The 26,467-nt window shown below is 38.4% G+C and overlaps 1 long non-coding RNA gene across 20 annotated transcripts in view; it reads right to left on the bottom strand.

The window, feature by feature from the left end:
- The window catches only part of LOC113602777 (uncharacterized), a 101,723-nt gene that overhangs the window by 49,066 nt on the left and 26,190 nt on the right, over positions 1-26,467 (bottom strand). For 9 of the 20 annotated variants that reach the window (XR_008300417.1, XR_008300423.1, XR_008300415.1 and 6 more), the window contains 4 exons: positions 17,829-18,665; positions 17,179-17,291; positions 16,457-16,645; positions 15,275-15,401 (listed from right to left, as the gene is read on the bottom strand). This is a non-coding gene — a long non-coding RNA (uncharacterized LOC113602777). Of the gene's footprint in view, positions 1-15,274; positions 15,402-16,456; positions 16,646-17,178; positions 18,666-19,878; positions 20,274-21,399; positions 21,493-26,467 lie in introns of those variants that run through there. The other 11 variants (XR_008300430.1, XR_008300431.1, XR_008300429.1 and 8 more) reach the window with 11 other exon arrangements.

The following is a 26,467-nucleotide window of genomic DNA, read 5'->3' as shown; positions in this document are numbered from 1 at the left end:
ATAGTTATACTAAGTCTTCTTTAGTATAAACTAAATATGTTTCCTCAATTGTAAGTCTCAGAGTACAAATGTGCTCAGGTTAACTGATCTAACTATGCTAAGTAACTTCCTCAACAAATCTTTGACTCTCTATGTGTCAAACACTATGCTACATCATGGGAAATTGAAGAATTAAGGCACAATCCTTTTCTTCAGGTAGGTACAGTCTAAGATGATATGATAAGACATAAACATGAGCATAAAATTTCAACACAGTGGGATAAAAATAGCATCACAGAGAATTAAGTTCACAGATGTCACCCAGAAATGTGACTATCACACAGTAGGCACTCAACAGTTATTTGTTGACTAGATGAACAATTGAATGAATCCCGATTGCACTAGAAACAAACACGGGAGGCACCTACATCAAGCTAGGACACTTGTGCTGCAGACTAGAGTGACAGATGAGGAGATGTTTGACTTTACTTGTATTTGTTTCCAGAATATTCTGACCTCATTCACTATGGGGGCAGGAAGGAGAAAGGGAAAGGGAGCCAGAGAAGATAGAGCCATCTTAACTGTTGATCTAAGACAATTTTATTATAAGATGATTTCTCCTGAATGGCAGGCTCTCAACCTGAACCTTGCAGGAAAGCACAGTCATTTTCATACCGATTACACCGAAGCCCTAAGTTACAAAGTGATGTATTTGGATTTAAGTGATTGAGAGCAGAACGGGGCCAGCAAGTTCAGCATATAGTTCACTATGTCACATCCCAGAGAACATATTAATGAAAAAGCTTTTTATACTTGAAGGCCGACTTCAACAAATTTTTGTGACAGTAAATTAAAGATTTGACTTTAAGACACCAACAGAATAGAGTAGGTCTAGTTTCGGTTGTATACCTGCAACAGTCTTTACAAATAAATTTATAATTACGCCTTCTCAAAGATCTATCTTTATTCTCTCCTACTAACTAGAATGTGAGTGAGAATTCAAGCAATTACAAAGAAAGCTGTTGAGACAAAGTAATAATGGTCTCCTGGATAAGATCCTATTCAAACGATGAACTTTCTAAGAACTCATTTTACTACAAAAACTTTAAAAAAATTAAGCCAACGAGTCGAGGTGTCCTCCACTAAAGCCATCTTCCACAATGATAAATCTAGTGAAGAAGACAAGCTGATTCCTGTCTAAATATGTGTCTTCTTTTAAAGCTGACTTAGAATACATGAAGTCTTTCCACCTAAACCTCCAAGATAGCAGTAAAAAATAAAAGCAATGTTGTAAGTCTTGATTATTTAGTCTCTGCCAGCCTACATCCCTGCACCATCAATTTCAGACTTTTATATTTTGCCCCTCTGTCCTTCTGTCATATCCCTGGATTGATTTCTAACTCTGGGTAGTTTAATTAATAGATGTTCTCTATTCCTGCTCCAAAGCTATTCGCTGGTGCTGTAAAAGCTTACACTAACGGGCAGATTGATGCCATTACAAAGGGATGCCTTCGGAAACTCCTACGCTTGCACCAACACGTCTCCCTGCCCTAGTTCTCAAGAGAGATGTTACAAACCTTTACTACTCTTCTCTTGTCCACTCTCAGTTGACTACCTTGCTTCCTACATCCTAAAGGATAAAAGAGCCCGTGAGGTGGCAAGATCTTCATTGTACCAGCTGACAAGCGTCCTTAGCTTCTTTCATCCCCTCTTGGAGGAGAAAGGTATACCTTTTTCTTTACATTTTTTTTAATGTTTATTTATTTTTGAGATAGAGAGAGACAGAGCATGAACGGGGGAGGGTCAGAGAGAGGGAGACACAGAATCTGAAACAGGCTCCAGGCTCTGAGCTGTCAGCACAGAGCCCGACACGGGGCTCGAACTCACAGACCGCGAGATCATGACCTGAGCTGAAGTCGGCCACTTAACCGACTGAGCCACCCAGGCACCCCAGGTATGCCTTTTTCTTTCTAAGGTCTCTTCTCCAGGTGGATTAACTTCTTCCACTTCCCCCAGGAGGTGCTCCATTAGGTAATCTGCTTGGCTTCTGTTTCTCTCTTTAATTATCAGTATCTTTCCCTTCAAATGTGCTCAATTCCCTTGCTTTTTCAGAAACCTCCTTTGAGCCTACCACTCCTTGTCGGTAGCATTCTATTCCCCTCTTTTCTTTCAACACCAAATGTGTAGAAAATGTAGACTGCCTACTATTACTCTTAACTTCCTCAGTCATATTTATTTTTCCACCTAGTATAATATGGCTTACATTCCCACTAATTCAATCTTTCTGAGATGACCATAAACTTTCTTATTTCCAACCAAAGGTTGGATGCTTCATCTTTATACTGCTCGGCAGCTTAGTGAAATTTGGCACCAGTAAGACTCCCTTCTGTTCAAAATCCGTGTTTTTCTTTTATGCCTTGGTTCCCACGGCATCACTCTTCCCTAAAGTTCCCTTGCTTCTTTCTGTCTCCTTCGGTAGACTCTGTCATCCTATTCATCCCTTAAATGTGCAGTGGTTTGCCAAGTTTCCATGGGGGCACTCTTCAATGCTTTCAACTCATTCTCCTAGATTAGAGGTGGAAGAGAAAGGTGTTCTACTGTTACATAAATTCTACCTCCTCTGTTCAACCAACATTCACCTGCCTCAAAAGGTATAAATAATAATGAAATAATCACAATTCTTTTTGAGTTCCATGACCTCTGGAGATCTCTACTAGCATTTCTTTTAAGTATTTCAAGCTTAATATTTCTCTCTCTCCATGTCTCTGGCAAATTACCCCCCTTTTAATACTAATCATAATGGCATTATCATCCATTTCAGTCATCTGAACCAGAACATTTGGTACCGTCCCTAACTCTTCCCTCTCTCTGTTCCATCACATTTGTTGGTCACTAACACTTATCAAACTCAGAAATGTTTATTGAATCTAGCTTCTTTTCTTCATTCTCATCACCATGCATAAAATCAGCTCCTTATTATTTGGAGGGATAGAAAATTATAACATCTTTCTTATCTTTCCCTTCTTGTTTCTCCTTACAGGCAATATGTATATTTTTTCCATGATTGGCATATTTAGCTATCTCAAAAAAAAAAAAGTAATAAAAACAGGGTATTTCAAATCATTAGCCCATTTGGAAAACAAAAATGCAATCATGTAGCTTGGTTGGCCATTTTCTGCAAGATTAAAAATTCAGATTCCTTTCCTTTGCATTCAAAGCTCATCACCATCTGGCCTCATCACATCTTTCTAAGTCACTGTTTACCTCTCTTCCTTCATAGGTACATATACCCAAAGCCTCACCGTATTGATTTTCTCACTGTAATTGTGGGCAAACTTTGTGGGTATTATTTTCTCCGCCTAGAATGATTTCCCCCATGTCTTCATTCTGCATCCTTTAATAATCAGCGTCAATGTCAACCTTTTAGGTAAAACCTGTCCCAGTTACCCCAGTGGGTAACTGAAACTAAATCTTCACTAATTTTTTGTGTGGCAATTTATCCATTTTCCTGTCACTCTGACTTGACAGTGAAGTCTTTTAGGACAGAGAATTTATTTCACTCCTCTCTGTATCTCCAGAACATAGCACAGTGCCTGGGATATAGGAAGCAGTGAGTACCTATAAAATTGAAATCAGGGAAAGTAACTCACTACTGTTTTCATTTCAATATGTCTATTGTGTTAAATACATAGGCTACTTTCACAAATTAGGTAAAGAGCTCATAAAGGAAGTAGATTTTTAAGTCATTTTATAAAGCTATATTAATGAGATAAATTTGGACAGTTGACAAGAGAGCTTGATGGGTGGTCGTGCATGTTTATATTTTTCAGTCTCTCTATCTGACATATATTAAGAATATAATGTATCATAGGGGCTCCTGGGTAGCTCAGTTGGTTAAGCATCCGACTTTTGATTTCGGCTCGGGTCATGGTCTCACGGTTCATGAGTTTAAGCCCAGCACCAGGCTCCGTGCTGACAGCGCGAAGCCTGCTTGGGATCCTCTCTCTCCCTCTCTCTCTGCCCCTCCCTAGCTTGTGTGCACTTTCTCTCTCTCTCAAAATAAATAAATAAAAAGAGAATATAATGTACCATTACATGAACTTACAATAGCTTAATGGCTACTTTTATTAAGATAAATGGTTTTCAATAAGAAAATGACTTCATACATATAGAAATCACTAAACATTTTACATGATCCATAGCTTCCTATTTTAAATGTATTGTGTATTTATCCTCTTGGCGATGTATCGGAAAATAAACTACTTTTCAGATACTTAGATCTGACCATATTTTCTTTCCATCCTATTGGACAGTTATCAAACTTTGATTTTTTTTTTTTTTTTGCAATAAGAATTATTTAAGTAGAAGTTTTCCTAAAGTTGAAGTTTTCCTAAAGTTGTTTTAAACACTCCGTCGTGGCAGTGGTATTAAAACTTACATCCACCTCTGAAATTTCTCTTTGGATTATATTGAGAGCTCTAGAAGAATAAAAATAAAAGTGATTTTAGTAAAACAGAAGCCACCTGTGAATTATCCACTCCCTTGTGAACGTGCAACCACAACTACATATGCCTTGTCGGTTAATGGAAAAGAATGAGAGAGTTAGTAATGCATGGTGTTGGCACCACATGTATTTATGGTTTTCATGAAAGAGACCATTTGCAATTCACAGTAAAAAGCCTGATGTATTTATTACTGCCAAAGACAAGTGTTGCTCTCAGTTAGTTTTCACTGTAAACCTTTTCAGTCTTTGTTGTCATATCCAAGCATCTGCTGCACCACAGTAGAAGAAATCTGAACACAGTCCTATGCAGCTGTCAAGTTCTGTGTAAATTTTTGTCAAAACCCAAGTTCTTTGCAAGCAGTCATTCATTTGAGATTTGTGTTCCTCACCGATTACCTAGGTATTCTTAACTCCAAACTGTTTCTATGCTCACTTGTGATCCCAGAGCATAATAATAGGAGTTAAGTATTACTATTTTTCTAATTGACTACCTGAAGGGAAACCATCACGTTGATTTTGCCTCTGACACCTCTGAATAATTTGCACATACATGACAACCAAATTTCACCCATTTCGAGTATAAATCCTAGAAAGAAATGAGAACCTCGCATTTTCTAAGTAAAATCTTTCATAGGCCATCAACAGCAAAGTGAAATAATACTGAACACACCACGAAAATAAAAATGAGAGGCTCTCAAACAGGGGTGACAAGGTTTCCAGGAAGGTAATCCTTCTTCTATTATTTCCTTTACCACTTCCTTCTCCAATCATAGAGAACAAGTCTAAGAGTCATTTTCCATGTTTCCAAAGGGTAGAACTCAGTACAGCAATAAGTGAAAGGAAATCACTCATTTTCCTCATCCTCATATCCTGGATATAAAACAAATTGAAGTCTGAAACCATACGTATTAGGATGAAAATAAATAGAAAAATAAATATAAGTGACCCATTTTAGCACATGTAATTTTTTTCTAAGAACATTTTTCTTCAAGTTTCTAAGAAAGGCATACAATACTCAGAGTCCTCCTTTATTGGTAACGCAAAAGCCAAAGACAAAAGCTGAGGTTTTATGATATCACACCCATTACACATGTAGGCTATTGGGCTAATAATACTTTTAGGCTGATATTTTAATATTATGATGGAAATGCTAAGATAAAATAGGAAGTGTATTTTAGGAAACGTACTCATTAAAGTTTGGATTAAACCTAGCCATTAAAGTGTGTGTGTCTTTGCATTCTTAATCAGGTGTTTACATCTTCTTTCAGTTGGCTTGAGATTTAATAAAGTTTAATAAGACAGAGCCATAATAATAAACGATTAACAAGATCCACATTTCTTGCTCAGCCTAAGAAAATTCCTGTAAGCCCTTGAAAAACAACTGTAAGCTCTGCAATTGTCTATTTGTGGTTTTAAAGAACTCTGAGAGTGGACAGCCAATAAAATGGGTTCAGAAGGCTCAATTTGCATGGAAAAAGGCATGTAGCTGGCTTTCAGTAAGCTGTAGACAAGAAAGAATAGAACAGAAAGAAGAGATTAGGTGGGATGAGTGAAGAAAACAAAGCAAGAGAAAGTAGGCTGAGGTCAAATCTGTGTTGGATGTGTGTGATGGGAGCTACCACTTGAAACTCTCGAGCAAGGGAGTGACATATTTAATACAGAAGTCAGCAGGTAGGACTCCGAGGACTGCAATGGCTTTTATAGAAGGGAAAAAAGGTGAAGGAGTAAGCAAAGCGTCTTAGCAGCCCAGTGACAAGAAACACAAAGACTATCATGCACCTCCTGAAATAGTCTACCCTCGTATAACTGTCTTTATGCACCAAAGAATGTGGCTCACTTATATGACATTGATATTAATTTCAAATGATTAGGGATATATTTACTCTCCATTATTCATCTGAACCTGACATCACAGTCCACAGGTCAGAATTCACCGCTCTTTGGGGTGTGTGCGGAGAGGGACATCGTTTCACATTGACCCAAGGTACCAGCATTGAATACTTGAACTAGTCACCAACTAGGTTCACATAAACATTTGAATTTTTAGGTTTAAAATTAGAAGGTCTTTAAAAATTTAGAGGTTAAAATTAGAAGATGTGGCATCGCTAGATCTATATTCCTAGATAACAACACATTACTTTGATTTTCGGACAGGGCATGCCTTCTCTACTTTGCCACCGTCCCCACTATTCTATATCATTACTCTGCTTGAGCCCCCTTCAATATTAATGTGACCTGCCTGGCTCATTTGAGTTCACAATCTTGGATCTATATCTTCCAAATGGATTTACATTTTGAGAGAATTTTCCCCAATGGTTTCCCCAGCCATGTAAATTACTAATAAAGAAAACCTATCTTCATATACGGACTATCACTTACAAGAACTTTCATAATACAATCCACACAGTCTCCCAAGAACTAGGCAAGGTATATATTTCCACCATTTTACAGATGAAAGAAAGGCAACTGTAACAGATCAAGAGAGACATCTAAGCTGACCCCTGGTAAGTGTCTGACTTGGCACCAGTTCTCAGGGCTTTCGTCCCCTGGTAATTGGTCTTCCCACTCCTGTGAGCTCCCAGTGCTAGACCCCAATTCTTATATCCTGGGCTTTACCCAACAGGTCTACCGTATTATGACATCCAGGCCTATCACTCACATCTGCCCAACATTTTCCCCCACTCTATCTTATTCCTGGACTCCAAACTCTGCCCAATATTAGCCTCTATTCACTCCTGGCTAGCTTCAATAGATCCTGCAGTTCCCAACTGAAACCTCAGTTGGCTATATCTCTCCTTGTTAGTTACGCCCATTGTGCCTCTACTTACCCTGTTGTCACATGCTTAACACCCCATGAATATCTGTTTCCCTGTCTGAGCTATAAGTGCTACAGAATGGGGAATAAGTGTTTCTCATTTACTGCAGTGTCTCCATCCCTAGAATAACAGTACTGGCATGTGAAGGGATGATGTCAAGGTTTTGGTTTTGGTTTTAAAAATAGTGTTTTAATTGTGTCTGTCTACCTTAAATGAATAGCGACTGACATTTATTGAGTACTTACTATCAACTTTTTCGGATGTTCAGATGTCTTAATTCATATCAGAGTTGTAGGATTCAGGATGGGGACAGAGTGTATGTTTGTTCACAAATAAGATACTGGGATTTATTCTTGCCACTTTCTTGTTGTACACGGGGATATGCTACCTTCATCCTTTAGCTGACATTGACCATAGTCGTGGCACTCCTTGTCAATGACCCTTAAATTCTATGTGGCCCCATCCAATGTCTAGTTCATAGCTAAGCTTTGTCAGGCAGCCAATGGGACTCACTTGGGCAATTTTTCCTGCTCTTCAACATTATCTTTTTTATTTGTTGGCCATGTCTAGTTTGCCAATTAGCAGTGCATGGTTATAGTTTTTATTCTTTAAAGTGTTTATTTATTGGGGCACCTGGGTGGCTCAGCCAGTTGAGTGTCTAATTCTTAATTTCAGCTCTGGTCATGATCTTGTGAGATCAAGGCCCACATTGGGCTCTGCACTGAGCGTGGAGCTTGTTTGGGGTTCTCTCTCTCTCTTTCTCTTTCTCTCTCTGCCCCTCCTCAGCTCATGCTTGCTCTCTCTCAAAATAAATAGACATTTTTAAAAAAGTGTTTATTTATTGTACCATTCTTTTTCTCTGGAATTATTTTTTTTAAGTATTTTAAAACATTTTCTAATCTCCTTACAGATTGCTTACTTACTTTCATTTTCTAAAACAAAAGCCCTTATTTTGTCAAGGCTCCCATAGCTAATATTGAGTAAGCATAAGCTTACTTTTTCTTTTTCTTAATCAAAAGCTATCTTAAGTATGCCTTGTCTCCTAGATCCTTGAGGCAAGGCTGAAGTCCTATTTTATATGTAGGAGCCCATTAACTACTGATGAATTTTATCATGGGGGAAGAAGGAAATAAAAATCATCACAGATGCTGAGTTTTTGAAACTAGAAGGAAACTCCTGACAGTCAGTATGGCAAAGACAGTAAGGAGATGTTGGAAGCATAAATAAAATTTTGCTTTTAACCACTCTGACTTTTAGCTACGGTCCACACACAAGAAATGTGATGTGGAGAAGCAGAGAAACAATATGAAATAATCCATTAAGACACTAATTCCACTGGGAGACCAAATACGCGTCCCAATCAATGAAAAGAGTTCAAAGAAATCACACTGTATAAAAATACTGTTGTAAGTATTTACCATTACTAAACTTTTTAAAGTGGGCTCCATGCCCAAAGTGAGGCTTGAACTCATGACCCTGAGATCAAGAGTCATGTGCTCCACCAAGTAAGCCGCCAGGCACCCCACCATTACTAACTTTTAAACTCTTAACTTACTTTTCCAGCTCTAGGCTGTATGTCACCTATTCTGTGGAGCATTTTCTGACTCCACTGCCTGAGTTTGTCACTTCTTCTACATTCACAGGCCAATCAGTCCCTTCATTCATTATGGCCAGTGCTGCAATGTCCCAAATCTACCTCTGTATCCTGTGCCTCCCCACCAGGCTGGAAACTGTTTGAAGGTGGAACCAAGTTGCCACAATTGTTTCTTTACCATCTAGCTATCTCTCACAAGACCTGGCACTTAGTGGGTAGTCCATACATGAATGATTAGTATATAAATGATTATATTATATTTCAATAATGGATTAGATACCAAGAACAAGAATGGAGCTCCATCTGAATTTCAGGGGACTAAGGTCATCAATGTAATGGTCAGCAAAGGGCCCGCTATAAGTGCAAATAAGAATCCCTGTATTCTGTCATTGTTTTTATTTACCTCCATGGAATGCAGAGAAAGTTCTACATTAACATAACACTGGTGACACAGTGATTGCTGCAAACAGATCCTCTAACCTAGCATCTCTTCCTTGAAGTTAAAACCCAATTAAGATTAACCATACCAACACTTCTGCCTGTAGATGCCGCATTCCTAACAGCAGGGATTCGCCTGGAGGGCTGGGCCAGGAATCGGGAGAAAACAGTTTTGTCTTGAAATCTGAGATATGATGTTGCTAAATAAAAATCAAAAATAGAGACTCTGACATTTTCTGTTTATTAAGCCTTTTTTCTCTCATCTTTACTGCAGACACTTCTACAGATGGATATGGAGATAGGCACCTGCTACAGATCCTGTTCTCCCTTGGGAAATATGCATTTGCTATTTTTCATGGCCATTCTATTTGAAAATCTGCTTTCAGGAATGTTGAAAAGTGGAATCCACTAAGCTAACTTGCTCTGCGCAGCAGAGCACTAGTCACTGTGGGGACTAACCAGTTTGCTTTGCTGCTTTGTGTTACCATGCTCCTTTTAATTTCTTTAACCTACGTGGATGCAGCATGAGAGAATATTATTAATCAACACCACCATGAGCCCGCCCTCTGGAGAGAGAATGACATACCAGTAACACAGTGGTATCTCCATTATATCAAGTAAGCTAATTTACAGTGCTCTACGTTTTCTTGGTTCTGTAGGTTCTGAGATGATAGGCCTTCCAACAATAGACATATCTCATACAAAATTAATTTAGTTTGTGAAGGTCTATTGTTAAGACATGCTTTTGAACTTTGGTGAGATAAAAAACACAAAAAATAGGGGCCATGGCTTTTAATTTTACTTTCAACCTGGGTAATTTCATGTTTGTTGAATCTAATAATAAATAATTGAGTTTGTGTTTTGTATGTCTTTTTTAATTTTATTTTTCCAGTAATGCATTTTTATTATATTTTACAAAAGTATCAATCCACAACAGATTACAAATTAAGAGGGGGGTAAAAAAAAAGGGGTCCTTTTTGAAAATTAAAGCACTCAGAATGGCAGTGTGGCATAGTGTGCAGGGTGAGGCTGACCTGGATGGGATTCTACCTACAATGGTGGGGACGTTACTGAAGCCCTATGTGACCCAACTGCCTCATGTACAAAATGCACCTAATCCTGCCTCTATCTCAGGATCCTTGGGAAAATCCAGAAAACAATGGTTTGGTGTCAGAGAGATTTCAGTCTCCTCATCTGTAAAATGGACCTAATAGCACTGTCCCTAAATTGTTGTAAGGATTAGATAATTGGGTAAGATTTGTACCTCGGTGCCTATTTGGTGTCTACAAAAATCCAGAGTTAATTGTTATTATTGAACGTATCTGCACATAGTAGCTACTCAATAAATATTAGCTTTTATTTATTATTTTCTCACTTGTGTAGAGGATCCTGAAAATGTTAAGCTTCATGGCTTTAGTTCAAACTTCCGAGTGACGTGGGGCATCATAGCCTGACCATGCCACATATTCTATAGAACGATCTGGATCCTTTGAGAAGCTGTTTGTGGACCTAGCCCATCCGTGTGGGCCCTTCTTTACCAGTGGACATGTCTCTTCTAAGATTTTCACTGAGAACATTCTCCCCTGGACCATCCTGATTCAGTGATAAAAAAAATACACAAAAAACCACAGAGGGCAAATGACAGTGATAAAAGAATGCACAGAAGAGCGATTTCAGGTAATGAGGGAAAATGTCAAAGAAAGGTAATTCGACCTCTTCTTTCACAAATTGCTAAACATAATGTGTTTCTTCATGTCCTCTATTAAAAAAATTGCTTGAAGAAGTAGTTCTGATGGATAAAGGGAAGACCCAAAAAGTTCTACACTGCTTTTGAGTTTAGTGAACACTTTGATTTGATTCTTACAACCCGATGGCAAATCCTTTTATTACCACTTCACTGACAAGCTGAGGCTGAGAATTAAATGGTTTTCCAAGCATATTTTGGGGGTGAAGGCACACCTTAACTTGAACCCAGCCCTTCAAACTCTCAAATATAGGCATAAAAAAATACAGGTGAAGTACTGTTATATATATAGAGAGAATATTTTAGGAAAATGTCTCAGCATAATAGTTTGACATGCAAACAACTTTAGATCACGAACACGGGCGTTTGTGAGAGAAATACAACGGGCAACCAAGAATAAATATATGGATGGGGTGTGTACAGAAAAAAAATGGATACATACCCAAAAATAAAGACGAGTATTAGGAAAAAAAATGTTCAAAGGGCTATAGCTTGTGGTCTAAAGCATAACTAGATTCAAAACCCAGAGTTACAATTGGAAAAAAAAAAAATGGAAAAGCTGACAGACATTCCTAAATGGCCCCAGGCTTGGAGAGGCAGCCTTTGAGGATGTCAGACAACGCCCAGGAGAGCCCCAGCAGGCACCTTCCACAGCAGAACTAACCTCACCTCTTGGCCTAGTTAACCATTCCTACTCTGGGGAGATCTCCAGAAGGACCAGGAGAAATCACACTGGCGAATACATTTCTCCAGCTGCTGCTGGATGACTGCGATCTCATCAGCTTAGTATTTGATCTTTGATAAGAGGTCAGTGACCTTTACAAGGGCAACACCTCAAATGTTCTCCGTCATCTAGACCTTTGTGTGGATAAATCTCAGGTCCTTGCTTGCAAGGAGGTTTTACCAGTAATGGCAAGAAGAGAGGCAGAGTACTGGGCCTTCAAAGGGGGTAAAGACAGAATGCACCTTCACAACAAAAAGCTGACAGTTCTGAAGGCCTTTTCACAATGTTGGCTAAGACCATCATTCTTTGACGAATGCAGCATATAGGAAAGTTGTGTATTTGGGGGTATGTGTGTGTCTGCATAGACATGAAATAAGTAATGGCAACACTAAAGATCATTGCTAACGTTTATTGACCTCCCACCATATACCAAGCACCGTGCTTTACACTCATTATTTCCTGTAATCTTTACAGCAACCCAATGGAGGTGAGTACGATTACTTTCCTCATTTTATAGCTGAAAAGCAGGGTTAGAAACCGCTTATACAGCTAGTAAGCAGTACAGCAGGAATTCAAATCAGTCAATCCAGTTCCTGTGTAACCATTGCATTTATGCACTAAACGTAAGCTGCAATATTTTCATGATATGACACAGACACGTGCACACACACACACACCAATCAACATTCTAGACCCTGTAGCAGAGAGGTCAGACCCCCCCATCCACTGATTTTTTTTAATCTCTTCACTTTGTCAAATAGACAAAAATTAGACAAAGAAGTAAAAAAAAAAATGCAGGAGTTTATCTTCAGAAAAGATGGGAAACAAAGAGGGAAAGGGAAAATGGAAGGGTGTCAGTCTTTAGGTGTGGAGCATGTGTCAAAGTAGAAATGGGAAACGAAGACCTTTCTGTGTCCCCGAAAAACCGAAAGTAAGAAGGGAACCTTCTAGAACTTGAAGGAATTGCTTTAAGTTCAACAAAAATGTACAGATTTGATGGGGCTTTCTGTGAAATTCTGACAATGATCGTCTAAAATCCCTGGGTAGAAAAATGTGGCCAGTATCAAGGAGTTACAGTAATTTACAATTCACAGATCTGTTACCAGTTCACCTATTTCACATCTCTGTGTGTCTCTATTCTGTGCTTTTCAGCCTCAAATAGGAGTGTCTGGGATATGTGATGGTGTTGGAGAAGGGGGGTAAAATAGTACCTGGCATACAGCAGAAGCTCAATAAGTGTTCTTTGAGTGACTCATGAAAGGGAAAATGCAGCACACTCGTCTCAAATATCAGATTCACTCAACAGTAAGCAAATTAAAACTTTCTTTTAAGTAAAACAATCTTGACATATAATGAGACAGAATGTAAAATGTCAGTGAATTTCTAAGCTAAAGCCCAAAGCTTCAAATTAAAAAACGGACCTGCCTTTGTACCTGTTTAGGGTAACACCCATCCCCCAGACCCTTAGAGGAGCCCTCGTGGTCACCTTTCCACCAGTTTTATTACTTGGCTAAAAAATGTGTACAAGAAGTACATGCATGTGACTACGTGTGTGCACGTATTCAACCTGGATCACGGCCATTGCCTTTCAGATTTAAAAATGAATCCATTTAAAGGAACTGTTCCATTTAAAGGAACTTTATGTCATGTTAGAGAGAAATGGTACATCATTCCTTTCAGCTTATTAAGATAGTATAGTGGGCCCCTGAGAACCATAGTAGCTGAAGGGTAACTGCCTCCTCCCCTCACTCACCATGACCATTATGCTTTGATTCGCATTTCATGCAATTATTTGAACGATAAACAAAAGGAGGACATTTTATTCTCCAGCATTTTTCACTTAACAAATTGGAAAAGAAATATACACACAAAAATTATCCCCTACCCTTGTACCCCTTGCCCCCAACCATGACTATCCTGGGAAAGAGTTGTGAAACCAGAAAGTGAATAATATGAGACATCATGCTGTTGGGCCTCCAGAAGGCCATGTAGTGCAGTGGAGTTTAGCTGGGTCAAGCGCCTGAAAGGATATGGCCATATCCACAGCATTGCTGCTTCATTCAAGCAAAGTACATGGTAACTTTAAAATATTTTGAACTTATTGATTCCGAACTCTCTTCTAGAAAATAAGTGGGTATCTGAAATTCCTCATGGACCCCCAAGGGACATTTATAAATAGAAAATCTTTGCCAAGTTGAAGTCAAATTGGCTGAAGAATTTGTCTAACTGCTAAAGTAGAAGGGACTTCACATTCTTGAAAAGATTCCACGGATAGTCATGGTATGGGCATCCATGGCCTGTCATCTTTCTTTCTGTCTTTCTTTCTTTCTTTCTTTCTTTCTTTTTTCTTCTTTCTTTCTTTCACTAAAAGTTCAAAGACAAAGTTATTGCATTTTTCCACTGCACCTTCTATTAACTTTTGATCCCGTTTGGTGAGAAATGGCCATACGATAGTCATAGAACATAAAACAAACTAGGGATCTACTCCATGGTAAGATGGTGTGTGTAAAGGCTCTGACTCCAGTGAAAGAGGCTCTGTTAAATTTATTTCAATATATGGCATGTGGGCACCAGGTGGGGAATATGTTGATTCATTCATAAAATGAGCCATAGCATTATTGCAGTAATCTAACACATCTCAGAACTTTAATCTTCCCGCCTTAAATGTATGTTACGTTCATCCCTCCTAGACAATTCAGTATAGTGCTCATAAGCTTCCTTAAAATGCAAACTGATATTATTCATCCCAATTTTGTCACTCGCAAGGAAATCCCCTCCAGTGACACAACTCTACAGTCTGCTGCTGCTCAGACAGAAGGCTGACGCCTCTCCTCACTCTGTCGGCTCCCTAAGCTCTCATTTGGGAGAACTCGAGAGAAAGGCAGCCAGCATGGCAGAGAGACGGGTCAAAAGGTCAAGGATCAATACAGTGATGTGCTTTAGCATATTTGCTTGATTAAGTGAGCTTCATAAAACATTTAAGGAGGTGTATACTTACCACTTACGAAACAGTAATCAAATTAACAAAACATAGTGAAATAAATGCTCACATTCTTCTTCTAATAGAAGAAAACAACAACATGTAAAATGTACTGTTTGAGGAACTTCCCGTATACCTATGTTTTATGGGAATTTTCACCCTGCATATGTAGCTTCCTCTAACCCAGGAGTTACTATTAAAACTATTTGGAATTCTTCCATTGCTTTGTATTTAGACAGTGGTAGGGAGCAGCCCAATAACATGCTGGGTGAAGGTGGACACCCATTTGGGTTGACAAAATCCACCATAGTTATCCTGGAAAGTGAAATTTCTGCCTCCTATAATCAGGAGTTGCTGGGCATTTGATTAAATACCCCAGACATTTGGTCCCCAACCTACTTTTCGTCTCTCTCCCCCCAGTTGGCAAACAAGACAATTTAGATCAGAAGAACCCACAGAAACAAAGTGTGTACTTTAATACAGAAATGCTTTTACCTGCCTTGCCTGCTGTGAACGAAATGGGCTGGGCTTTCAAAACGTTAGTCAGCTTAACGCCCAGTTGGTGGCACTGGGAAAATGTGCCTGCGCAGTCTTATTGCTGTTTTGGTTCTTTAACTGCCAACTGGAATACAATAGAGGAGTCGAAGGGAAACAAAAGAGAGATGGATCCAGAAAGAACCCGAAGAATGACAACAAAATAAGCAAAGAAAATGATAATGAGTTAGAGACATTGTGCTCGCCAAAGTTAGCATCCCAGACTATTTTCACATTGAAGATAATTATGTTTCCATTAATTGCCACTTTTCCCCTGAAAAATTCATGGTATTTACCAACTGCAAATTATCTAGTGGAAATTCATCTTTGCAACATTTTAAGAGAAGTCATACAATGTGCTTAACCTAAAGAGAGAAGGGCTACAATCATGTTGCTCAGATATGGGTAAGATATATTTTACACATAGAAGGGGATTTTGGTATAGCCATAATGGGCACTGATGTTGAAAACACTAATATTTTTGAACTACAAAGAGAGCACCTGGCCACTCTGATGGATTACAGGATAGGTAACAAAAAAAGAGGACTAGATATTTGAGTATCCTCATATTGTATCCACAGGCACCTGGAACTTTCCATATGCCCAGCTCCTCCATCATCTCTCCATTGTCTTTTGTACTTTTTTTTCTTCTCAGGCAGATGCCGAAGTATGGCAATAGCAAACACGAGGCTGGCACTTACCACAAAATCTTCATTTCCCATTTTAGCTTTAGATTACTTCCAAGTATGCCACTGTTTTTGGTTTGTTCACATTTAAAAATTCACACATCAAAAGTGAAACCTCACCAAAGGTCAGTAAAATAGTATGCCTTTGCCCCCCATAAGAACTATAATATACATAATTTATTTTTATTGAAGTATGTTGTGTGATATACTGAGTTACAATTTTCCAAGCTGAAAAGGATAGAAAAACAGTAACGATAATGTAATTTACACATAAATAAAATACATTAAATAGCCTGGCTTTTAATGCCTGAAATTGGTCGCAGTTTAGATAGTGTATATTAAGCTTTATATTACAGATTTCTGTGTCAAATTGACAAATGCAAACTTTCTTGGGGCTGGGATAATGATAAATACAATCAAATGTAATCTCATTTTATGGGACATGATAAAACCTTACCTCATCAGATGGGACATCCAGATCATCGCATTTTCCCTGTTATTTTATTAATAATGCAGCAGCAGGCCTTTTAACAGATAGTTCTTATAGAACATTGTCTTTCTGGGTAGTCAGAGTCAGAGTATTAACCAGGTGATCCAAAGTTAGAATACGAATTACACACCAGTTTCTGTTGTTGTTTCAGCCAGCCTGCAAGTTCAGGAAAAGGATAAAGAATTAAGAATTTTCCACTGGACAGCAGAAAGGAAAGCTTAATATTAATATAACTCTATGCTTACTATGAACTCCCCAGCATTTTATATTTTAACTTTCTTATGATCAGTTCTTGATCCCACAAAGTATTAAAACTTAAATTGTATCTATGCCCAGACACAGCAAAGTGGTAATTTGGCCATTTTCTACTTTAGGACATGAATTATCTTTCTTGATCATCTACTCTGCTCAAATTCATTATAAAAATGACCAATTGGCCACCCCACCTCACATGTGGAAGACAATACTACAGAATGTGGGTCCCAGGATAGGGCAGCCGCATGCTACCAGGGGACAGATGTGCATGATAGAGCGTGTATGAGTAACTTAAATTTCCCAATTATTCTTCAGCGTATAAAACAATTGCTATACTCTCAATTATGAGTTCCACAAACACACACTGGGAAGCACGAGCCATTAGCATATGTCATTTTCCACTGGCAGAAGCCAACTCACAATAAATCTCTTACCTTGTAGAGAGATGGAACAGCACAGGGCTCATAATAGGATGAGTGATGCATGAAATGTTCTTCAGCTCACTTCCCCTGGGATTTATCCTTCCAAACCTAGGAACACCATCTGCCTGCAAGGATGGAATGCTAAGCAATGCAGGAAAACAACCAATGCGTTATGTTGAGCTTTTCAACTTTTCAAAATCTAGGTAGGAGAAACTGTAAAACAAATAAACAAGTAAGCAAGTACGTGTCTAAAAATCATGGCACATATTTTTAAGTGTGATTGTATAAATAATATGCTTTTTCTTAGAAGGTGAAGGACTATTGCAGTCTTGGTTATAGGTTTAAGAGCGAGACTGTTTTATGTTGTACAGGAAAGCACTGGATCTTAATTATAGACAAAATGTTGGTCAAATAGTCGTTTTTTTTTTTTTTCAAAAGCACGCAAAGGAATAAAGAAAAAAAGTAAATCTAAGAAAAATATATGAGAAAAATTTTATATGCTCACATTCAATTTCCTCATTTAATTAAAAAAAAAAAAACTGTCACAAAGTTTTTTAAAGGCACATAGTTTCAAATCAGACTTGTTTCCAGTCTAAATTTAGCCTCCGTTCCTGTGTCATATTTCTTCAGGCATGAGAAGGAAAATCAATGCCCCTACTCACCTTTGGAAGAATTTCACTGCCAAGTCTCCATGGTTCTATGGGATCCAATAATCCGTGGCTCAATATTGATTTTTCTATGACACCTGTAGAAACAGCCTCTCCTTCCTTTCTAACAAAATATAGCAACAAAAATCGTGTAGTCTCTGAATGAATTAAACAGAGCTATTAAGCACAACTGCATCCTGCAAGGAAATGTGGTTTATATTTTCTAAACAATGTTACATCTTCTTGACATTTCTGAGACATTTAACAACTTTTTAAAGATAATGAGAACACGTATTTCTAAAGATAATGTGAACATAATTTTTCTTAGGTCTCTTGTGGCTAACTCCTATATTACAAATAGCATTTATTTTTCCCAGCAAATAGACAAGTGGTAAAAAAACAAACTGAAAAACTTCAGTTCTCAGTTTTAAAATATCTCCAAAATCAAAACCCTTTTTCAAGATGAAAAACTACCTCTTTAAAATCTAAAGTTTTGATAAAATAGAGGACAACCCTTTTGAGCAGCAAGTAGAGTATATCACATCCTAGGAGAGAGAGTAGGTTAAACTTGGGGTGTATTTCATGGCATCAAAAGAGTCTGAGGAACAGCCAAGAGCCACCATCCATCCTGTTTTCCTTGAAAAACATAAATGCAAAAACCAAACCAAAACAAAACAAAATCGTAGAAGTCACGGTTCTAGCATTCTTCACACACCTGATTTAAACCTCAAAGGTATGTGTTTCCCCCTGGGCAGACCTCCTTGGGCATGTCTGAATATATTCCCCGCAGCCATTGTGCACGCTGACTATAGCTGGCAACCCACTCGTCACTCTCTCCATCAGCCTGAGAATCTGCAAAATAAAAATGCAGTGTTAAAAAAAAAAATCCCTTTTACATTTGCTTTTCCCAGTAAAATCCCAGAGAAGAAAACACAAAGCAGGTTGTTTCTCACAATATATGTGACATCTTGGTTAAAAGTGACACGGCCATGTTGCACCCTGACAGGTTTAGTGTTAAGATCTGACAGATATAAGCCTGCAAGAACAACCCTCCTGCCACATATATTTAAGCTCATGTTAAACCCTTGATTTGATAGTCCCTTGATTAGCTTGAGCAACAGTGAGTGCTCCTGCCTTTCAAGTTCATTATAAATTATGCGATTCCTCACATTACTGTCAATTTAAGTTCCTGTTTTACTAAAATGCAGGCATTTAAACACTCATCAAACCTGTGCACACGTTTGAGTTAAAGAATTAGATCAATCCAAACTCCAGCTCAAGGGTGAAGTTCCATTGTTTATCAGGCCATGTCTACACTGGCTGAGCAAAGCGCTCTGTTCAGAAGGAGAAGCGCCTTTGGCAGCTAGAGTCTACATAGCTGACCCATGGATGCTCCGGTGGAGCTTCTTCACCTGATTACACAAGTGCAATGAAATCACTAAGCATCCGATGAAAATGACCCATGATGACAAAAAAGCATGGCGTGATTGTTGTGCTAATTTATTTACATGGTACTCATTTAGAATATGATTCAAAGAGCCTATTAAAAAAATAAGAATGCTTATATTTCTCAGGCATGATGAATATGGGCATTGAAATAGTTGATGACTCAACATTTGATTGGACCCAACTTGTATTCTTCCCAAACAAGACAGTGGTGGCATGATTTTAAAATGCAACCTTTTTTCCTAAAAGATCTAGGTTAAGCTTTCACTTCTGATTTTATATTTATGGGGAAAAACCTTCAGACTTCAAGTAATTAAAAAGTTGATTTAAATCTCCCAGAAAAATGGGCCAAAACAGTAATTCATATTTTGCAGGAAATATTTTAGAGACTTCCAACCTGCACCACACCAAGATTTAGCAACCACCGTGGGTACATTCTATCCTGGGGATAGTTCAATGCCCTCGTATCATCTTGAATGTTGAGATCTTTTCACCAATTTTTAAAATAAAAAGAAGTTTAGCAGAAATGTTCAACCAGCAGCTATGAAATTATAGGTTTCCCCCTCCATCTACCCAAACACACTCCACCCTGTGAAATAATAGATACAACACTAATCACCTTTGGAATTTTGCCAGGCTTCCCCCATGGATGAACTAGCAGAGTTGGACCAAATTGCCTTGAAGGAATAAAGCCTCTCTTACCTCCATGGAAGGCTTTGTCACGGACCATCCATTCCAACTCTTTGAAGAAAGCAAGAGGGTAGATTTAAATGTGAGGAAGTCTATCCAAACTATAATCTATGAGCTACACTTTATTTCTATCAATATCACCTTAAAATACATTTGCTACGTCAAACTCTAAACCCTGGTTGGTTTCCCTAATCCCTTGGATTTTGCAGGCAGGATTATCACCCATTTTTTGCCACTCCCATTTTCAAGATAGTGGCCAGTCTGTCTGCCTTTGTTTGATAATCGTTCAATTTATATGCTAAATCCCCTTTTGCCGGGAGCAAAATTCCATTTTCGGACTGAGTCACAGGCAACAGGTTAGTTGATTGACCTTACAAATTAACACTCAAATTCTAAAACTAAAATAAATCTAGGTGATCTAAAAATTACTTTATTTAGCAAAGTGCATCTAAGATGAATCAAATCTACTGTGTCCTTTTCCTATATGAAAGCCCTAAGAATGTCTAAATATAAAACCACTGTCTGTATCTTGGTCGCACACTGAGTACCTCAAAAGGACATATAAAGCAAACATCCTTCTGGTACTTAGCATAGGCTGGGCACTTTTCTACATGCCTTATATACGTGATCTCATTGAATCCGCATGACTACCCTATAAGGCAAGTACTGTTATTCTTTTACAGATAAGAACACAGAGTTAAAGAGGCAAGGAGGCCAGAAGGGACTTGCCCTGGATCACATGGTTAGAAAGTGGTGGGGCTAGGATTTGAATCCAGATAGTCTGGCTCCAGAGTCTATGCCTTTACCTGGCTGCTCTTGTCCTTGCCCACCCATGCTAGCCAAACTGATGTCATTATGGACAGGGATTTATATCAAACGGTGATGCCTTTAAATTGGTACTTTCTTTCCTATATGCGTGGAATTAATTTGCCTGGAACTAAAAGCTTCGCTCTATGAACTGTTCTGGCCCCTTGCCTCATTTTCTGCTTCTTCTTCACAGGCATTTTGTTCCATGTTGAGCCATTATCTCCTTCTTTCAGAATAAGTTAGATGTAGTCAGAAGCAAAATCAGTTCTCACTGATCATCTTTTCAGGATACCCTTTACTCCTTAATTTGTTTTTTAACGTTTATTTATTTGTTTTGAGAGAGAGAGAGAGAGCATAAGCAGGAGAGAGACAGAGAGAGGGAGAGAGAGGATCCCAAGCAGGGTCCACACTGACAGCACAGAGACCGACCAGGGGCTCGATCTCACAAATTGTGACATCAGGACCTGAGCAGAAATCAAGAGTCAGAAGCTCAACCAACTGAGGCACGCAGGCCCCCCACCATTTACTCCTTTGAAACTTAAATTCTGGAAGATGCTTACTGAATGTGGAAAATATCAAATAAGGAATAAAATGCTAGTATAAAAATTGTTAATTAAATAGGGGCTTTGAATAGAGCATGTACCTAATTGTTGCCTCATGGAATCAGGCCTCCTCAGGTCAAATCCTGATGCTACAAGTTGGGCAGGTAGTTTTTTCCATGACTTAGATTCCTCATCTATAAAATGGGAATAAAAATAGTACTACTGCTTAGAGTTATGAGGATTAAATAAACTAATCCATGTAAAATGATTCAACCAAGCACTCAATAAATACATGTCATTGCTTTTATTACATCTAGTTTGTGGCTGCAACTAAGCCTATAGCCTTTAGCAGCCACCAAGCACTAACAATCAAAAGTTTTGTCATTTGGGTTTGCAAGTATTAACATGGATTTTAGGAAAATCAGTTGTAGTCACAGGAAACCCTTTCAACCTGGGGACGATTTGGCTTTAAAAATTCACTGTGACAGATCCCACAAATAATTTTATTCCCCTTTATGTTGCAAGAGCTCAGGCAAATCACAGAACTACTCAAAAAGTCATCAGAGCTAACAATGTTGTCAGACACTTACCTCAAAAGCCAGGAATAGATTTTTCTATATAGTCAAGTTTTAAGTAACATAAAAGGATTGCTTGCTTAATTATTTGTTTTTTATAACACAATCCAGATTTCTGCCCAGAGCTGCTGAAGTGAAATTGATCTGGACAGACCTGGACAGCAAGGATGCAATTTTAACAATTGTGCACTTCAACAGTAGTAAACTATCCACATATTCAGCTTGTCTGTTTCTTTCTTCGCTCCTTTACCTTCTCTATATTCTAAAAGCTTAGGCTTATGGTTCAGTCCCAACTCTTTGAGGGCACATGGGTGATTTACAAATGGCTCTTAGGAACCTGAAATAGACATTTCCATTGCAAAGAGAGGGTAACACAAGTATTAGAGGAAAATGACTCACTGAGTACCCACCTGCACTGAGCTATTTGGTAAGTGTTACACAAAGCAGAAAGAACAGATTGAAACTTTTCTTCTTTTTGGTTCTAAAATGGACACTGTCACCAGAGAGAGAGTGAGAAGGCTGGAGGCCCAGCAGAAGAACCAGAGAGAAGCTATTCTGGGTAAAGCTCAAACTTCTGCCTGTAGACTTCCAGGATGCACAGAACTACCTTTATGTGGTTCAGGTGCCGTGGGACTTGGGAACCACTTGAGAAGAATCTTTGACTCATGTCCCAGTACCTCAGAGATGATATATTCCATGGCGATCCAGAGGGGAAGGAAGTACTAATGAGTAGTGTAGCATCCCAGTCAAGATTTAAATTTTTGAATAGAGAGGTCAATGTGCAGCCTCATCTGGCATAAAGAAAGTAGACAGAAAATGGAATGGTGAAAGAAAGCCCACAAGATCTCCATTTTTAATCCTACATCTGTGCCCATGAAAGCTTACTGCCATCAACATTCAGAAGGCATGGACTCCTAAACTCCCCAGGCCAGCTGACTTTCATTCTGAAATGAGATTTTAGCAATCATTAGCCTCTGGTTCTATAGATGAGCGAGGAGGTGTGTTCCAGAAATACTCATCTGCCTATAGTATTATCAAGTGAGGGATGGTTCTAGGATTAGAACTCACAGAGGTGGAAGAAGGTGGTTAAAGTGTTAGAGAAGAAGTACATTACCTGATAGTAATTCAATTAGAAGGGAAATGGAGGGCCAGGAAATGCACGGCGACTTTTACTGGCAAGAGATGCCAGCATCCTCCACTAGGAATTATCTATGAGGACAACAAGGGAATGAAGAGGAAATGCTCTGCTCAGCCCTTTGCCACCAAGAGGATGTGGAGAATAGGGGACGATTTGGAGCCTAACAGCCACGATTTGGTCTCTCACTTGAGATGATGAGCCATCCACAGCAAAGGAAACAGACCATTTCAGCAACTTTGTGGGAAGGGTATCCATTCCATGCTCAGGCTTTCTGTCTGCGGGTATCATTAAGTCACCTGAGCACAGTACCAGGCACAAAATTATTATTTTCTTCCAGCAGTCTTATTTTCTCTTATTGCCACATGTTTGGGTCTTATTTAAGGCTGTTAAAATCCTTCAACCTGAGTGATTTATAAAGGATTCTACTTATTTAAAAAAAAAAGATTCTACTTATTTCATAACAAACACAAATGCCAATAAATGACTTTGATTCCCCAACACCAGTCTCTAAACGCCAAATGGAAAGTTAACAAAAGAAAAAGAAAAAAATCAGATTTATGAGTGGTCCTCACTGGCCACTCCGCAGACCTGCTGTCACTTCTCATTATCTGTTTTTAAGATTCCCCACACAAATTCAACCCAGGTGATTTGGTTCTTAACAAAATGAATGTGAATTAATTCTGATCATAAATTTTAATGAGACAACACTTCAGATGCTCTCAGACATTCCAAATGCAAAACTTATCTTTTTCTGTGGTAAAACTGGAAATTCTTTTCTTAGGAAACCTTTATTGTTTCAACTCGGCCGATTTGACATAATGAGCCAATTTGCATATCAGTAAGGTCAGAGGGGACAGAACTGGAATTTCATGCTTCCTGATTCTTTACCTCCATTCCATAGTCACATATTTCTCATTCCCTTTTGTTCACAAGTTTTATAATTTCACAGAATTACAAGTCATACAGCCTGACACGAGGCTTGATCTTGCCATTATGCTTGATTGTTCAAAATTACACTAGTCTCAGAATGTTGACAGAATTCCTTCCAATATTTTCTCTGCTGGTTTATTAAGTGGCAGTGTCATACTTAAAGAAATGATCATTTCTGGGGCCACTTGTTCAATTCTTTGAAGACTGACATCATATTAAAAAAATGTTACCCCCAATCTTCGACTATTCTCTGTATCCTCAGTATTTTTGACATGTCAGAAATAATTATAAGTGGCTTAATAACATGGGAGACATTTCTCTTTAATATTCCAGAATGGATGAGTGCAAGATGGCTTTGTTATCAGCTTTGTTCTCGTTGGAAATATGCATTCAGCACCAGCAATATCTCATGAAAAAGCAGAGGTCTCCCTAATGTTTTACATTTCTATTTCTCTGAATCCAGCCCCACTTCCCAGGCACTATTTGTTCCTTATAGATAATTATTAATGGCAAAGGCCCTTCTTCCTTAGAGGTGTCCCTCACCTTCTCGTGCCACTTTTCATAAAAGCAGTGACTTTGCTCTGTCACTTAATATCAGGGCAGCTTGTTTAAAAACATTCTGATTAGAATGGGGGGTAAGCCCGAGCTTTTTTTCAGAGTTCTCTCTCTGATTTCACACTCTTTCCTTGGAATGGGGCACTGCCTGTTCTTTTCATCAAAGGCTGAAAATCTATTTTGTATCCAAGGTAAATGGAGAATGCCCACACCTATATTTCCTTTTAAGGCTTACTATTCTCATATATGTTAAAAAAAGAAAAAGAAAGAAAGAAGAAAGAAAGAAAGAAAGAAAGAAAGAAAGAAAGAAAGAAAGACAGAAAGAAAGAAAAGAAAAAAGGAAAGCTAACAAAGGTGCCTGTTCTTGGTTGTATTGTAGGATGAATAAAGTCATCTGCCTCCAAAATGGTGTATCCTATGCACTTCTTCAAGTGGATGGAAAGCAATCTAATACTGGGAACATTATCCCTTTTCACTGTAATCAGGATCACAACAAATTTCCTGAATCTCTGATTTGTTGGTTGATATTAGCTACATTGACAAGCTCTTGAAAGAAACTCAGCCAGATGGGCTTACAAGTAGAGAGGCCCACGGCCAGCTGACACCTCCTGATGTAAATTCTGGGAGACTGGTTTCCAAGATGGCTGTAGATTGATGGACAAAGTTCTTGACTTGGACAGATGGAACTGGATTTCTTCTCTACCACTTATTATTAGCCATGTGTCTTTGAACAAACCACCAACGCTCCCTGAGGCTTATTTTATATAATAAATTGGACAATGTATGTGACAGTGAAAGCAATATATAGCATAATAAAAAGGGATACAAATGCTGGGCATTATTTTTTTCTCAAATAACGACCTGCAGCTAATGAGGAAATATGTCAAGATGGACATCAAACAGAAATCTAGGGGAAAAATCCATATAAAACAATGGCATGTTTATTCAGCACTGATAACAGGGCTTTTTTCTAAAGAAATATTACCATTACTTAAAATTTAATCTTATGTATATATCATCTATACAGGTGACCAATTTTCAAGAAATGACAATGCAGTAAACTATTTGAAACTACATACAGAGTAGACATAAATTAACACTTCTTAATAATTCAGGAGGCATTTCATTGTCTTACTACACCTAGGGGTCATAATTATGATTATCAGTGGCTAATTTCCTAGAGAAATGGATGGAATCCAAATGACTCTACGATACAACTGAGAATAAATCCTAGGCATTAATCCCTGCTACCTATTTGGGATACTACTACAGGTCTCTATTTAAAAAAAAAAAAAAGTAGCATTACCTCAATAATTCTAAATTATCTGACCTCAGCTTATTAGTGATTTGTATTCTCTCTAGGGCGATGTGAACCACGACAGAAAGGTACACAGTGTAACACATCACCAAGCATATTGCCCAACATGATGACTTTTGAGTGGCACTGAAGGCCGGGAGTTCTACTTCTCTGAATCGGATGTACCAGGTTTGGAAAGAACAGCAGGAAGTAACTGCAGGGCTGGGAGAGAAGGTGGAAATAATAAGCTCGGTCCTGACTAATTGATGGGACTGTCAGAAAGATGAAATGAGTTAAAATTTGAAGAAGACGTTGCAAGTTATATGGCACTAGACAAGTGTAAGATAGTATTGTAATTATTACTCTCAATAGTCTTGCTCAGTTTATGATGGATGTTATATATAGATTGAAAGAGAAGAGTTCTTTTTCAAACGATGGCATGTTTATTCCTCCATCATCCAGTTCTTGCTTTCTCAGCTCAACTCTCAGCCAACATGAGTGACATGTATAGTCTATTCTTGTTTTCTCCTGTTTTTGTCATAGTTTGACACAGTTGGAATAGATGGGAAGATCTTGCAGTGAAGAGAGCCGCAAGTGAATTTGGAAATTTTAAAAATAGCTGTCTCTGAATGGTAAGGTATAAAGGTTTCTGTACGTAGAAGGGGAAAGAAACT

Source organism: Acinonyx jubatus, chromosome B4 (genome assembly GCF_027475565.1).
Source record: "Acinonyx jubatus isolate Ajub_Pintada_27869175 chromosome B4, VMU_Ajub_asm_v1.0, whole genome shotgun sequence".
Taxonomy (NCBI): Eukaryota; Metazoa; Chordata; class Mammalia; order Carnivora; family Felidae; genus Acinonyx; species Acinonyx jubatus.
Note: the sequence above shows the minus strand (reverse complement) of the source record. Positions and strands in the feature narration are given on the sequence as shown.